Below are 14781 nucleotides of genomic sequence, written 5' to 3'. Positions count from 1 at the left end.
ACAATAGATGGGATTTTGGTATGAAGAAACCTGAGAAGGGAAAGCTTTCATGGTTCAACAGTTCAGTTTCACATCCTACATACTCTCTACAATGTCTGCTTAACTGGCCCCCTGAAAATCCATGATATATACAGTTTAGCTGATATTCCACAATCTTTTTATACATCTTTTGCTGGCTTAAGTACCTTCCTCCATAGACACTATACCAAACCTTCACTTTCCTCAATAATTTCAAACCGAACAAATAACTTCACCTACTCTTACTGAGAACTGAGCCATGTGATATATTTCTTTCTTTGTCCTCTTCAAAATATCTCTGTCTGAATATCATATCATTGGAGAATTTGCTTTGTAAATCTAGAATATTTACCTTATAAAATAAAAAGACAGGGGGCGTACACATTAGATAATTACAATGATTTAAGTTACTTTTGTTTATACAGCTAAAAATTTATGTAACAGTTCAGCCATCTGGCTCACACATGGAAGAGAGTAGACTAACTGAATTGGCTGAGAACACAGGAAGAACCATCTGGTCATCTAGCTAACATTGCCTGAGTGCCTACTCTGTGCCAGCAGCTGAAATCAAGGTCAAAGATAATAGTTTGTTCATATCAGGCTCAGTACAAGAAAGGCTTTTCCCAATTGTTTGAATTATCAGACAGTGAATTAGGCTACCTTAAAAACATACAAATACTTCATTTGTTAACCAAATACTTAACGACCACGGCAGATATAAAGTTTTACTTTTTTCCAATTGCAGAAGAGATTAAAATAATTTAGTTACCTTAAACTCAGTGCTTCTACGGAATGACAATCCTACGTCCTTTTCCCAGTGTTTATTTTCTGCTCAGCATTTCTTCCATGTATTTTTTAAAATGTATCTACTCATAGACTCACCTTTTTGATGATGATGACTCATAAGCAAATGACTCCTAAGTATGACTGCAAGCCAGTCATACTTAGCATACCTATTGGTCATTTCCATTTGGATGTCCTGCTGCCTTCCCAAAATTATTTATTCAAACTTGTCCTTAACTTAAAACTAAGTATCAGTAGCACTATTTTATTCTCTCCGTAATTTTGGCATAAAATCTTGTAGCCTCCATTGATGCACAATGTCTCTCAAGCATTTAGAATTGGTCAATCATCAAATCAGTTGCCTTGATATTTCTAATGATCTCTTATAGAGAGCCCAGAAATAAGGCCACACCCCTACAATCATCTGACCTTTGACAAAGCTGTCAAAAATAAGCAGTGGGGAAAGGAGTCCCTATTCAAAAATGGGATAACCAGCTAACCATATGTAGAAGACTGAAACTGGACCTCTTCCTTACACCATATACAAAAATCAACTCAAGATAGAGAAAAGACTTAAATGTAAAACCCCAAACTATAAAAACCCTGGAAAACAATCTAGGCAATATCATTCTGGATGTAGGGGCTGGCAAGGATTTCATACAAAGACTCCAAAAGCAATGGAAACAAAAGCAAAAATTGACAAATGGGATCTAATTAAACTTAAGAGCTTCTGAAGAGCAAAAGAAACTATCAACAGTTAACAGAGAACTTACAGAATCGCAGAAAGTATTTGCAAACTATGTACCTGACAAACGTCAAACATCCAGCCTCTATAAGGAACTTAAACAAATTTGTAAGAAAAAAAACAACCCCATTAAAAAGTGGGCAAAGAACATGAACAGATGCTTTTCAAGAAAAGACATACAATGCAGCCAACAAGCAAATGAAAAAAAGCTCAATATCACTGATCATTAGAGAAATGCAAGTCAAAACCTTAGTAAGATACCATCTTACACCAGTCAGAATGGCTATTAGTAAAAAGTCGGATAATAGCAGATGTTGGCAAGGTTTCAGGGGAAAAGAAATGCTTATACACTCTTGGTGAGAGTGTAAATAAATTCAACCATTGTGAAAAACAATGTGACAATTTCTCAAAGAACTAAAAACAGAAGTACCATTTGACCCAGCAATCCCATTAGTGGGTATATACTCAGAGGAATATACGTTGTTTTGTCATAAAGACACATGAACATGTATGTTTATTGCAGTGCTATTCACAATAGCAAAGACATGGAATCAACCTAAATGTTCATCAGTGGTAGACTGAATAAAGAAAAAGTGGCACATATACCGTGGAATACAATACAGCCATAAAAAGGAATGAGATCATCTCCCTTGTGGGAACATGGGTGGAGCTAGAGGCCATCATCCTTAGCAACTAACACAGGAACAGAAAACCAAATACCACACGATCTCACTTATAAGTGGGAGCTTAATGATAAGAACACATGGATACAAAAAGATAAACAACAGACCCTGGAGTCTACTTGAGGGTGGAGGGTGGGAGGAGGCAGAGGATCAGAAAAATAACTATTGGGTACTAGGGTTAGTGTCTGGTTGATGAAATAATCTGTACAACAAGCCCCCATGACACAGAATGTTACGTTGAGTAAATTTGTTCGATAAAGAAATCCTAATCTTTTGCTGTGAAGGCATTGCTACAAGAATGAAAAGACAAGCCACAGATGGGGAGAGTAGAGTGGCAAATGACATATCTTATTAAGCAATTGTGTCCAGACTACATAAAGAACTCTTACAACTAATAGAAAACAAACAATCCAGTTTTTTAAATAGGCAAAATATTTGAACAGATACTTCACCAAAGGTGACATAATAGCAAATAAGAGATGAAAATATGCTAACAGCATACAAATTAAAACATGATCATATATCCTACATATATATTAGAATGTCTACAATTAAAAGGACTGACTATATCACATGTTAGTGAGGATGTGAATAAACTGGAACTCATATTTCTGGCATGGATGTAAAATGGTACCATCACTTTGGAAAATAGCTTGTGAGTCTGTAAAAATCCTTAACATACATCTACCATGCAACTTAATCCTTCCACTCCTAGGAATATCCCCAAGAGAAAGGAAAGCATATGTCCTCTCAAAGACTTATACACACATGTTCATAGCAGCTTTTTTAAGAAGTCCAAAACCGGAAATGACCCAAATGCCCCTAAACTGGTGAATAGATAAGCAAATTGTGGTATATTCAAATGTGGAATACTATACAGCAATAAAAAGTAATGAACTAATTATACATATGACAACATAGATAAGTATTATTTAAAAATTGGGTTTTTTTTTTCTTCTAAAAAGAAAAACGGATACATGTGCAGAACGTGCAGGTTTATTACATAGGTGTATATGTGCCATGATGGTTTGCTGCATCTGTTGACCTGTCCTCTAAGTTCCCTCCACTCACCACCACCCAATAGGCTCTGGTGTATGTTGTTCCCCTAGTGTCCATGTGTTCTCGTTGTTCAACTCCCACTTATAAGTGAGAACATGTGGTGTTTGTTTTTCTGTTCCTGTGTTAGTTTGCTGAGGATTATGGCTTCCAGGTTCATCCATGTCCCTGCAAAGGACATGATCTCATTCCTTTTTGTGGCTGCATAGTATTCCATGGTGTATATGTACCACATTTTATTTATCCAGTCTACCATTGATGGGCATTTGGGTCGGTTCCATGTCTTTGCTACTGTAAATAGTGCTGCAATAAACATACATGTACGTGTGTCTTTATGACACAATGATTTTTGTTACTTTGGGTATATACCCAGTAATGGGATTTCTGGGTCAAATAGTATTTTTGGTTCTAGATCCTTGAGGAATCGCCATACTGTCTTCCACAATGGTTAAACTAATTTACATTCCCACCAACAGTGTAAAAGCATTTGTATTACTCCACAGCCTCACCAGCATCTATTGTTTCCTGACTTTTTAATAATTGCCATTCTGACTGGTGTGAGATGTTATCTCATTATGGTTTTGATTTGCATTTCTCTGATTATCAGTGATGTTGAGCTTCTTTTCACATGTTTATTGGCCATGTAAATGTTTTCTTTTGAGAAATATCTGTTCACATTCTTTGCCCACTTTTTGATGGGGTTGTCTTTTTTTGCAAATATGTTTAAGTTTCTTATAGATTCTGGATATTAGACCTTTGTCAGATGGGTAAATTGCAAAAAATATTTCCCATTCTGTAGGTTTCCTGTTCACTCTGATAGTTTCTTTTGCTTTGCAAATTTTATGTAGTTTAATTAGATCCCATTTGTCAATTTTGGCTTTTGTTGCAATTGCTTTTAGCGTTTTTGTCATTAAATATTTGCCCATCCCTGTGTCCTGAATGATGTTGCCTAGGTTTTCTTCTAGGGGTTTCATGGTTTTGGGTTTTACATTTAAGTCTTTAATCCATCTTGAGTTAATTTTTGTATACAGTGCAAGGAAGAGATCCAGTTTCAGTTTCTGCATATGGCTAGCCAGTTTTCCCAGGACCATTTACGGAATAGGAGATCTTTCCCCCATTGTTTGTTTTTGTCAGGTTTGTCAAAGATCAGATGGTTGTAGATGTGTGATGTTATTTCTGAGGTCTCTGTTCTGCTCCATTGTTCTATATGTCTGTCTTGGTACCAGTACCATGCTGTTTTCCTTACTGCAGCCTTGAAGTATAGTTTGAAGTCAGGTAGCATGATGCCTCCAGCTTTGTTCTTTTTGCTTAGGATTGTCTTGGCTATACAGGGTCTTCTTTGATTCCATATGAAATTTAAAATAGATTTTTCTAATTCTGTGAAGAATGTCAATGGTAGTTTGATGAGAATAGCATTGAATCAATAAATTACTTTGGGCAGTATAGCCATTTTCACGATATTAATTCTTCCTATCTGTGAGGATGGAATGTTTTTCCATTTATTTGTTTCCTCTCTTATTTCCCTGAGCAGTGGTTTGTAGTTCTCCTTGAAAGAGTTCCACATTCCTTGTTAGTTGTATTCCTAGGTATTTCATTCTCATTGTAGTGATTATGAATGGGAGTTCATTCATGATTTGGCTCTCTGCTTGTCTATTGTTGGTGTAAAGGAATGCTTATGATTTTTGTACATTGATTTTGTATCCTGAGACTTTGCTGAAGTTGGTTATCAGTTCAAGAAGTTTTGGGGCTGAGATGATGGGGTTTTCTAAATATAAAATCATTTAGATTTTCTATTTGTCATCTGCAAACAGAGACAAATTGACTTCCTCTCTTCCTATTTGAACACCCTTTCTTTCTATTGCCTGATTGTCTAAGCCAGAACTTCCAATACTATGTTGAATAGGAGTGGTGGGAGGAGGGCTTCCTTGTCTTATACCAGTTTTCAGAAGGAATGCTTCCAGCTTTGTCCATTCAATATTATATTGACTATAGGTTTGTCATAAACAGCTCTTATTATTTTGAGACATGTTACATCAATACCTAGTTTATTGAGAGTTTTTAAGATAAAGGGGTGTTGAATTTTATCAAAGGCCTTTTCCACATCTATTGTAATCATAAATCATGTGATTTTTGTCACTGGTTCTGTTTATGTGATGGATTACGTTTATTGATTCACGTATGTTGAACCAGCCTTACATCCCAGGGATGAAGCCAACTTGATTGTGGTGGATAAGATTTTTGATGTGCTGCTGGATTTGGTTTGCCAGTATTTATTGTCTATTGATAAGTCTTAATTATGTTGAGTGAAAGAAGACAGATATAAAGAGTATATACCATATGTTTCCATTTATATAAAATTCTAGAAATGGAAACTAATCTGTATTGTCAGAAAGCAGATGAGTGTTTGCCTAAGGACAGATGGGGTACTAGGAAAGTTTACAAGGGGCTACAAGGAAATTTTTGGAGGTGATGGATATGTTCAATATTTTGATTGTAGTGATGATTTTATGGGTGTTTACGTATGTTAAACTTTATCAAAATACATTTTAAATATATGCAGTTCTTTGTATGTCAACTATATCTCAATATAGCTGTAAAAAAAGTAAGCAAGAGAAAGGAAGGAGGGAAGAGAAGAAATCCCTCCTGTTCGCTATATTTGAATACACTGATCATGTGAATTAATACAGTCTTAGAGGAAGTCTTGCATATTTCAAATTAAAAATCTGGCTAAGGATTATTGCCATGAATGTAATATGGAATTAATTATTCATTCATTTATTCAACATATATTTATTTGAGACTTATTATCATCTAGGCACTATTACAGGTCCTAGGAATATATCTGTGAACAATGCAGGTGAAGTTCCCATCCCTTATAGAGATGAGGGAGTCAACAACTGTCCATAGATTAAATTTTATGAAGAGAGGGGAAGACGTGCTTACCACAGAGATAAATTGATTCTATGTGATTGTCAGGAAGAGTAAAGCAGAAAAACGAGATAGACAGGAATATTGGGGGAAGGGTTGCTATTTTAGATCAGATGGTCAGGGAAGACCTGGCAGGTGATATTTTAGCAGAAAACCCTTTTTATAATGTTAATGTTTTTATTTTATATGTTTTAATAATTTTATCTTTTTACGATTTTGGATAACAAATAATGATCTGAATAGTAGCTGGTAATTCTTGGACTTTATGTGACTCACCTCCTCGATCTCAAAGAATTTGAGGGGTTTGTTGGTGGTTGGGGTGAGCTATGAAGAGTTAAGCAAAATATACGTAAATTAAAGGCCTGTGAGATTTCTGAAAGCCAAACACCAATTAGAAAACTAGTTTCTAATTAGAATCATCTCCCGTAATTATCACTTTGAAGGGAATTACCTTAACTCCTGTAATCAAATATGTAACTCCCTTTCATTTTGCAGCTGAGCCCGAGTATTCTATTTTTGATTTACCTTTTCTTGTCTGTGCTGATTTTTACATGTTGAAATCAATACAGTCATAGCAATGAATAATGAGGTCATCTCTATATTATCATATTGCCCCATCTATGTTGTTATCTGTTCATTCACTCACCCAGAGTGTATTCAGCACCCACTATGTGATGAACACTGACCACAGCATGAGGCTAGGACAATGAATCACACATAGACTTTGAATACCTGAATAGCTTATTGTCCACTGATCATGGACAACCATGAAAATGAATAAGAAAGGAAATTGCAAGAGGTGATAACTTACAATGTAAAGCAGAAGGAGGAAAGCTTGTCAGGACCTTTATTATGGGGTGTCCTCAATAATTGTTTCTGGGAACTGGAGCTTTTTTTCTTCTTTTTGGAATCCTGGGTCTAGTTCTTCAGAACCAATTAGACTTGGCCAAACCCCTCTTGTATCTTATACTTCAAAGTCTTAGAAAAAATTATGAAATATTTCAGAAACAAAAAAAGTGTAAATAATAAAACAATAAACCCAGCTTCAGAAATGAAACATTATCAACAACAGTTGACATATGCTGTGTACCTGATGCTTATATCTCCCACCTAGCCATATCGGTTTCCCAAAGAAGTAAATTCCATCTTGATTTTGGCTTCTATCAATCCCATGCATTTCTTTCTAATTTATGTATACACACACACACACACACACACACACACACACATACTACATATGTATACAATGTTGGTTTTTGTTTTTAAACTTTATATAAATGATGTCATACTCTAGGTATTCTGGAAACCAGATTTTCCTACAAGTATATAAGATTCTTCCTTGTTGATAACTATAAAGCTAGTTTGGTCACTCCTCTGTTCATGTTCTTCCATCATGTGAGCATCCCATGACTTATTTCTGCTGTGGTTGTTAGACTTTTAACAATGACGCTTCAATAACACCACTGTAAACATTCCTATACAGACTGCCACATGTACATGTGTGAGAGGCTCTCAGGAGTATCCTTGGAAATGGAATTATTGTATCATCAAATAGGCAAAATTTCCATTTTATAGATGTCACCAAATAGCTCCCCCAAAACTTTATAGCAATGTAAATTTCCACCAGCAGCATATAAATTCCTATCTTCCACATTGATTCTTTTCTCACTAATTCCTGGCATAATCATATATAAAAATGCTTTCAAATGAAAGGGTGTGAAATAGTACTTCAATATGGTTTGAATTTATGTTTTCCTTATTACCAGTGGAGTTGAGCATCTTTTCACATGTTTAGTGGTCACTTGGGTTTCCTCTTCTATGAATAATTTTTGCTCATTTCCTCAAAGCATTTTCACATCAGAGTAACTCGCGTTTTTATCTTCTCCAATTTTAAATGTATTCAAGTTTTGATAGGATATACTTGAGCTTTTCTGAAATCTTAAATAAAATTTTTCTTACTGCCCTCGTTCCCAAACACCTTGTTTTCCTCTTTGTCATTAACTTTTCTTCAAATCTGAAAACTGAGAGCAATTCATGGAGTAGTTTTTCCTTAATTACGGCTGTGCATTGAGGAAGAGTATAATAGGAAGAGTAAAATTTAGGGTCTTGTGGAAGTTTTTGAAGAGAGAGATCAGAACCAATCAAGAAGCTTTTATTACCCTTGAGCAGACAAAAAAAAGATAGTTGATGCTGGGAGGTTGCAGAGAAAATTGAGAATGGATGGTTTCAGTCACAGAATGGGTCAGGCTAGGGCTGTTCTTCCATACAGCTGTCTCAGGAGCCACGGTCTTATGAGGTGAACCTGTCTGTCATCAGTTGGGGTCCTGAACATAAGCTTTACAGAGATGAGGGAGTCAGGACCTGCCCACTAACAATGTCTTATGAAGCCTGATCAGTCACGCATAATGCTGGACATTGCTTTAAGGTTCTCTGACATTATAATATACAATATACTGTATTGTAAAAGTATTTATTCCTTTATTTATATGTATTAAATGTTTGCTATGTAGAAATTACTTTACACATTAACTCATTGCATTTCTCAACACTCCCAACAGGTTATTAAACCATTTCACAGATGAGAAGCCTGAGGTTCATCGTGGGAATAACTTACTTATAACCAGAGTCCCCTATGCCATCATCCTCAGCCATTCTCCTCTAGATCTTGGTAGGGAGAAAAAGTCGCTTTTAAATAGCAACCCTCTGTGTTTATCACAGAAACAGTAAAGCTAAAGATTTAGGTAATTTGTGAGCAAGCACTTTTCATTTCCTCAAGAAACAAAGAAAAAAAGCTAGGTCTGGAATCCTAGCTTTTCGTTGTTAGCCAAAAGAAGTGTCTCCAGTATTTTCTTCCAGAGCTTCCTAAAATATCCCCAGCTTTTCCAAGGTCTCCACTCTCAGAGGCCATGAGTAGTTTCATGTAACTTCAAATGGCCTAACTCCCAGTGCTTGAAGGTAAATTGCTCCTGCCCCTTGAAGAAGTTTCTCAGATGAAAAACTCAATGTCTTTTATAAAGGAATTAAGCATTTGTTTTAAAAGGTGGTATGTTCCCCCTGAAACGCTTTGTACTTTCAGCAAAATTAGTCCAAGTCAGTTTTTATTTTATTCCAGTCAAGTGTTTTATTCAACCTTAAAACTCCTATGGCCACTAATCCACAGAAGCTGTTTATTCCTTTGAAGTTTCCTTTTGCTCAGACTTGACACAATTTTCGCCAAAGTTAGTCTTCAGGAGACCTTTGGAGATTGTTCTCTCACCAGGTTATGTCCTGTTTGTATGGTGGTTGAGACTGGGGCTTAAGTTTCATAGGGAGCACTGAGTTGCTCAAGTTCAAGGAAGAGTGGATAAGTACTTCCAGCACAGGGAAAGGTTAGTGAGAGGGTTGTATATGTGTGTGTGTATGCTTGTGTGTGTGTGTGTGTGTGTGTGTGTGTGTGTGTGTTTGATTTGCTTTGGTTTTGCTGAAATGAGCCCATGAGATGCATATTGAAAAAGTTAAATTGTATTTAGTGTGTTCTAAACATTTATATTTATCAGATCTAGAAACAACTGTGTTTCAAAATAGTCACAACTATACAATGGTTATGCTCTCTATATCATTATTTTCCAGTGTAATTATTAACTAACTTGAGATAATGATGAAATGATCTTAGTAAATGGTCTAATAAAAAAAATCGTGTCTGCCAAATTGACTGTGAGCGGCAATGAAAAAGTAGCACATGAAAGTGGTTAAGTGTATTACCCAAAGTTCCCATTACTGTATTCAGCCATCTCGCCTTACGACGCACTAATATTTCTCTTAAATAGGGTCATGGACCATTAATTTCCTGGCCTTGAAATCTCTTATTATTAAAAGTGTTACTTAGCAACTTTTAGACATTGAAGTTAATCCAAATAAGAAAAGCCAAAAGGTCTGTTGGTCTGTTCACTCTTATTGTAAAAAACGATTGATGTCCTGTGCTGGAATATTTTTCATTTGCTTTCTTAGAATTATATTGTCTTGTGTGGGTTAGGGGAAAAGAAGTACAATGTGAGTTTCCTTGGCTCCCATAAATTAGGGAACAAAATTACAAACATTTGGTGTTCATCCCCTGTGTCTGCCTCACTATTCTTCATATATGAAAATGACTCTCTTCTCTCCTCCAAATGTTGGATTCAGTCTCTGAAACAATACTTGCTACCTATTACCTGGCTAGAGGGTATAGCAGGCCCAAATAAGTCTATTTCTTTTCTTTTTTTTTTTTTTTTTTGCAATTAAGTCTATTTTTTAAAGTCATTGTCTGCATTTTTTTGCTAAAAGGAGTCAGGTTTATCTTGATCATGCAAATTGGCAGAGCTGCTAGAACTGTCAAGATGGAAGTACCAGTTCCATTGTGTTCCTATTATAATTTAATACACAACTTCCATTGAAGCATTCACCGTCTTGTACTGACTTACATTAGGCTTACGTTCAGGACTGGCTTCCTGGATTGGTGACCCTTGCATTTGCACAAGGCCTATGCTTCACAGGGCTCCAGTCTTGATTTTATTGCATGCTGTGGCTGTCTTGAATTTCCTAATTTTTGAAGAAGGGGCTCGCTATGCATTTTTACTTTGTACTGAGCTCCACAAATTATATAGTTGGTCCCGTTTACATGTTTATCTTCTCTACTGGAGATGAGTTATTTAAGGGAAGGAATTATATTCCAGGTCCGGTTTGGTGCATGGATTGATTAAGCTACACGGACACTTAACAGAAAAACATTGGAATCAGTTTAAGTATGTAAGAAATGAATGATATATTTTAAAATACTATCCTTTATTTTAAAATACTATCTACACGTTAATAATATTGGTAAATGTCTGATACAATATGTTTTCTAAATAATTATAAATTGTATCTAAATCAGTATGATCTCTATTTTTAATGCATTAAAAAGTAAAAATAAACACATGAAAATGTTAAAAGTAATGGCCTTTTGGAAGAAGACAGTATAGATACATTTTTTAGCATTTCTGTATTTTAAAATCATAAAATGTCAAAATACTAGTTTTTGATAATTTTAAGAACACTTTCACCTTTATTAAAGATATTAACCTCAAATTGCATGCATGTATATCAAAGATTGCATTTGATCTGTAAAACCTCTTGAATTGTATTTGAAATTTCCAAGAAGAGTTGTAATGATACATGAATCTTCAAAAGCAATGATGTTGAACATGTTATATGCTTCCTATACTACAGCAGTCTTTCAAAAAATATAGCTTGGGAATCCATATTGTGGGCAAACAATATCGATGCAGCTCTGCAAACCACATTGCACCACCTTGGAGTGTAGTAAAACAACAAATCTTCCCTAGAAGGAGGGCGTGAGAATGGCAAATCCTGCAAAAGTACATTTGTAAGACTGTGACTACTGAATTGATAAAAACTGACAATAGAAATGGTAGCAGAATATTTTGTTCATAGCTCTATTTTAGCATTTTGTGTTCCAAGTGCCCAAGTATGCCTTTGCAGCTCTGTTTCAGTTACTTTGATGCTGCTTGAGGGCATGGACTATGTATTTTTTTTGGAATCTCTCCTCCAAATGCATGGTAAGACCTGGTATACAGTAAGACACTGTAAGTGTTTTGAAAATGAATAAGGAATGTACAAAGTCATGTCTTATTTATCTTAATTAGGGTCATATTGCTTGACATTCAAAGTAGAATATGTTTTATAAATGTTTTTGATGAAATTATTTAAATTAAGCAGAACCACATTTTGGTGTCAAAACATTGAATGAGACGATAGAAACATGCCTTCCATTTAGTTATGATAGTAATTTAGTCCCAGAGGAAACACATTGTGAGGCCTTTTCACAGACCATTTGGCCACCCATTTCAGGTTCAGTTATTGTTGAGCAAACACTAATTTATATATAGCCTTGTATAAAGAAAACTGTAGAACTAGAATAAACTCACTCACTCAACCTCAATTGCCTGTTGTGTAAAATGTAATAACACTGCTTGCTTGTTATACCTCACAATTTGTATAGAGGCCAAGTTACCAAAAAACATCCATTAGACACTGTAAATCACTATAGAAATAGTACTTATTATATGCAAAATACTATATTAAGTGATCTGGGAAAACTGATTTAAACCAAAGAGCCCTGTCTTCAGAGAATTTATCATATAATCTATATATGAATTCTTCAGTCTAGTAAAAGGAGCAACCAACGGTTTTTTGAACCGCAGAGCAGAAGTACCACCATCATGAATTTACCAATGCTCCCAGCCTGTTGTAGACTTGATGCAACTGCACCTTTAGCTGCTGGGACTTTCAAACACTTTAAAACTTTACTTTTGGTTATTTCACACATTTACCACAGTGACAAGGGGCAAGGAGTTTTATTGTTCTTTTTAGTTTGTTCTGCTGTGAATAACATATCATTTCCAATAAAAATCATGGAGCCTTACTTTCCCTAAATTGTATTTCTCAAGTTTAAACTGCCTATGTGCAAGCAAAAAGTGAAAGAAAAGGAGAGAAGCAGGGACTAGAGCATTTGGAGGGAAAGAGAATAGAGCCAGGACCCTATGAAAAGGCCCCTTTAGCAACTCACTTTCCCCTTTTTCCCTAGGTTACAACAGTATTCACCACTCAGTTTATTTCCTGGATGAGGACATTTATTAAAGATTTCAGTATCTTTGTACAAAAGGGGAATAAAAGTTATAATAATGATCTCTCCCCAAATCATCATCAGCAGCAGCAGCAGCAGCATCAATACCAACCAAAAAGAAATGGTGAGATTATATTTAAAAGGTCCACACAGTAGTATAGAATGGACACAGCTAAGAAATCCTGCCATTCTGGGTAAACTCAAACATGTCCAAGATGTAAATTAAGTCTGCCTTGATCTTGGACAATTTGAGTTTTACCTGGAAGAACACAGAAGAAATTGCTCAGGTAATAACAGCCTGGGGATTTATGCAGGGCAGATGTGGGATGTGAGGTAGAGAGTGAATCACTCCTACCCTTCTTTTATCTGGGCCCCAGTGCCCTGTAGCTCCATTGTCTGGGGAGTCCAGACCAAATTGTGGACTTGCTGTAAACTTTACCCAGCGTTCAGCTATACTCATTTTTATGTAGTTTCATATTAAATCATCTAAGGCCCTCACAGAATCACAGGGTGAGTTTGTGGTAGCTTTTCCCCCAAATTATTCTGGGATGTGTTTAGATTGGCATTTGAGTACCAGTTTTGTTACTGAATATAAATCAAAGAAATAATTTCTGGATAGATTCAGACCCAAATATCTCCAGTACAGCACAAGCATATATATATATAGCCAGTAGAATGTTATATATTTCAGTTTACTTTGATAAAATATTGTTTGTTCTAACATCAAGAACATGTTTTAAAACAAACCATTTTAGCACTAAACTCAATCAGTATTGTGGAGCCAAAAAAATCATATAATCAGAGAAAATATATTTAATAATTGGTGCCAATTTTTAGATGGTGGTCTTTTGAATTTTCTAAATTTCCTAATTAGGGTGTAGCAATTTTAATGACAAAGAACTACACACAAGCACCTAATTACAGTGGAACACCACTGATATTGAGGAGGTAAAGAAAGGGTAACTAACATACCATCCATTTTGTCTGTTACTATCCCACAAAACACATCAGAGTTCAAAACTATAAGATGAAACACATTCAGCCAGCCTATTTTCAAAAGCTCAACTGTCTGTTTTTGAAATGCACTAATTTAAATTTAAAGACACATATTTAATGTTTTCCCTTTGTAGGTTTTCAGCAGCATACACACATGGAGTCACCATCTGTTTTCAGCCTGGTTCATTACCAATTCATCCTCCTGCTCTGTATTATCAGATCAAGAGGGTGGACATAAATTTGGCCACCTGGGCACTGGTGCCATTAACGTGTACCCCAGCCACACACTCATAAAGTGGTTTTGCTTGGAGCTGTAACGTGGTGGTGCTTCCTTTTTCCATTTGATCAATGTTGAGATTTGTTCAGTAAGCTCTTAATAACATAATTTCAGAACAAAGTGGAGGACACTAAGAACTTTCAGGAGTATTTTGCCTAGAAATCCAGGAGAAAACATCTTCTGTTTTCAGGAACAGACACAGGATGGCAGGACCAAAGGGGCAGGGATAGAATCAGAGAAGGGAGAAGAGAAAGGCAGAAGGAGATACATGAAGACATAAACACAGAATTAAAGGAATACACATAGGATAATTTACTTATTTTAATGAATGCATGTATGAAAGAGCTTAGAGTGGCTCAGTATCATTTTGAGTATAGCTCATCATTAAATGTGGGTGAGCCCACTTTTTTTCCTCTTTGTGAGGGAAAACGTATATCGATTCATCCCAAGTCCTTTAGTTAGTTGCAAAATTGAAGTGTTTTTAAAATTAAAACAGAAGTTTTACTTCCCTAATTAAAACATTAACTGACCATGTGTCACCTTGCAAACTGCACTGGATTGAGAACTCATCTGATAAATATGAAGTACATTCAAACAAATTGCCTTCGTTCCTTTTTACTATCCCTTTTAAACATTGAGCAAGACCAGATAAGTA

The sequence above is a fragment of the Macaca thibetana genome, chromosome 8 (genome assembly GCF_024542745.1).
Source record: "Macaca thibetana thibetana isolate TM-01 chromosome 8, ASM2454274v1, whole genome shotgun sequence".
Classification (NCBI taxonomy): domain Eukaryota; kingdom Metazoa; phylum Chordata; class Mammalia; order Primates; family Cercopithecidae; genus Macaca; species Macaca thibetana.
The sequence above is the reverse complement of the archived record's forward strand: the minus strand, read 5'-3'. Positions refer to the sequence as shown.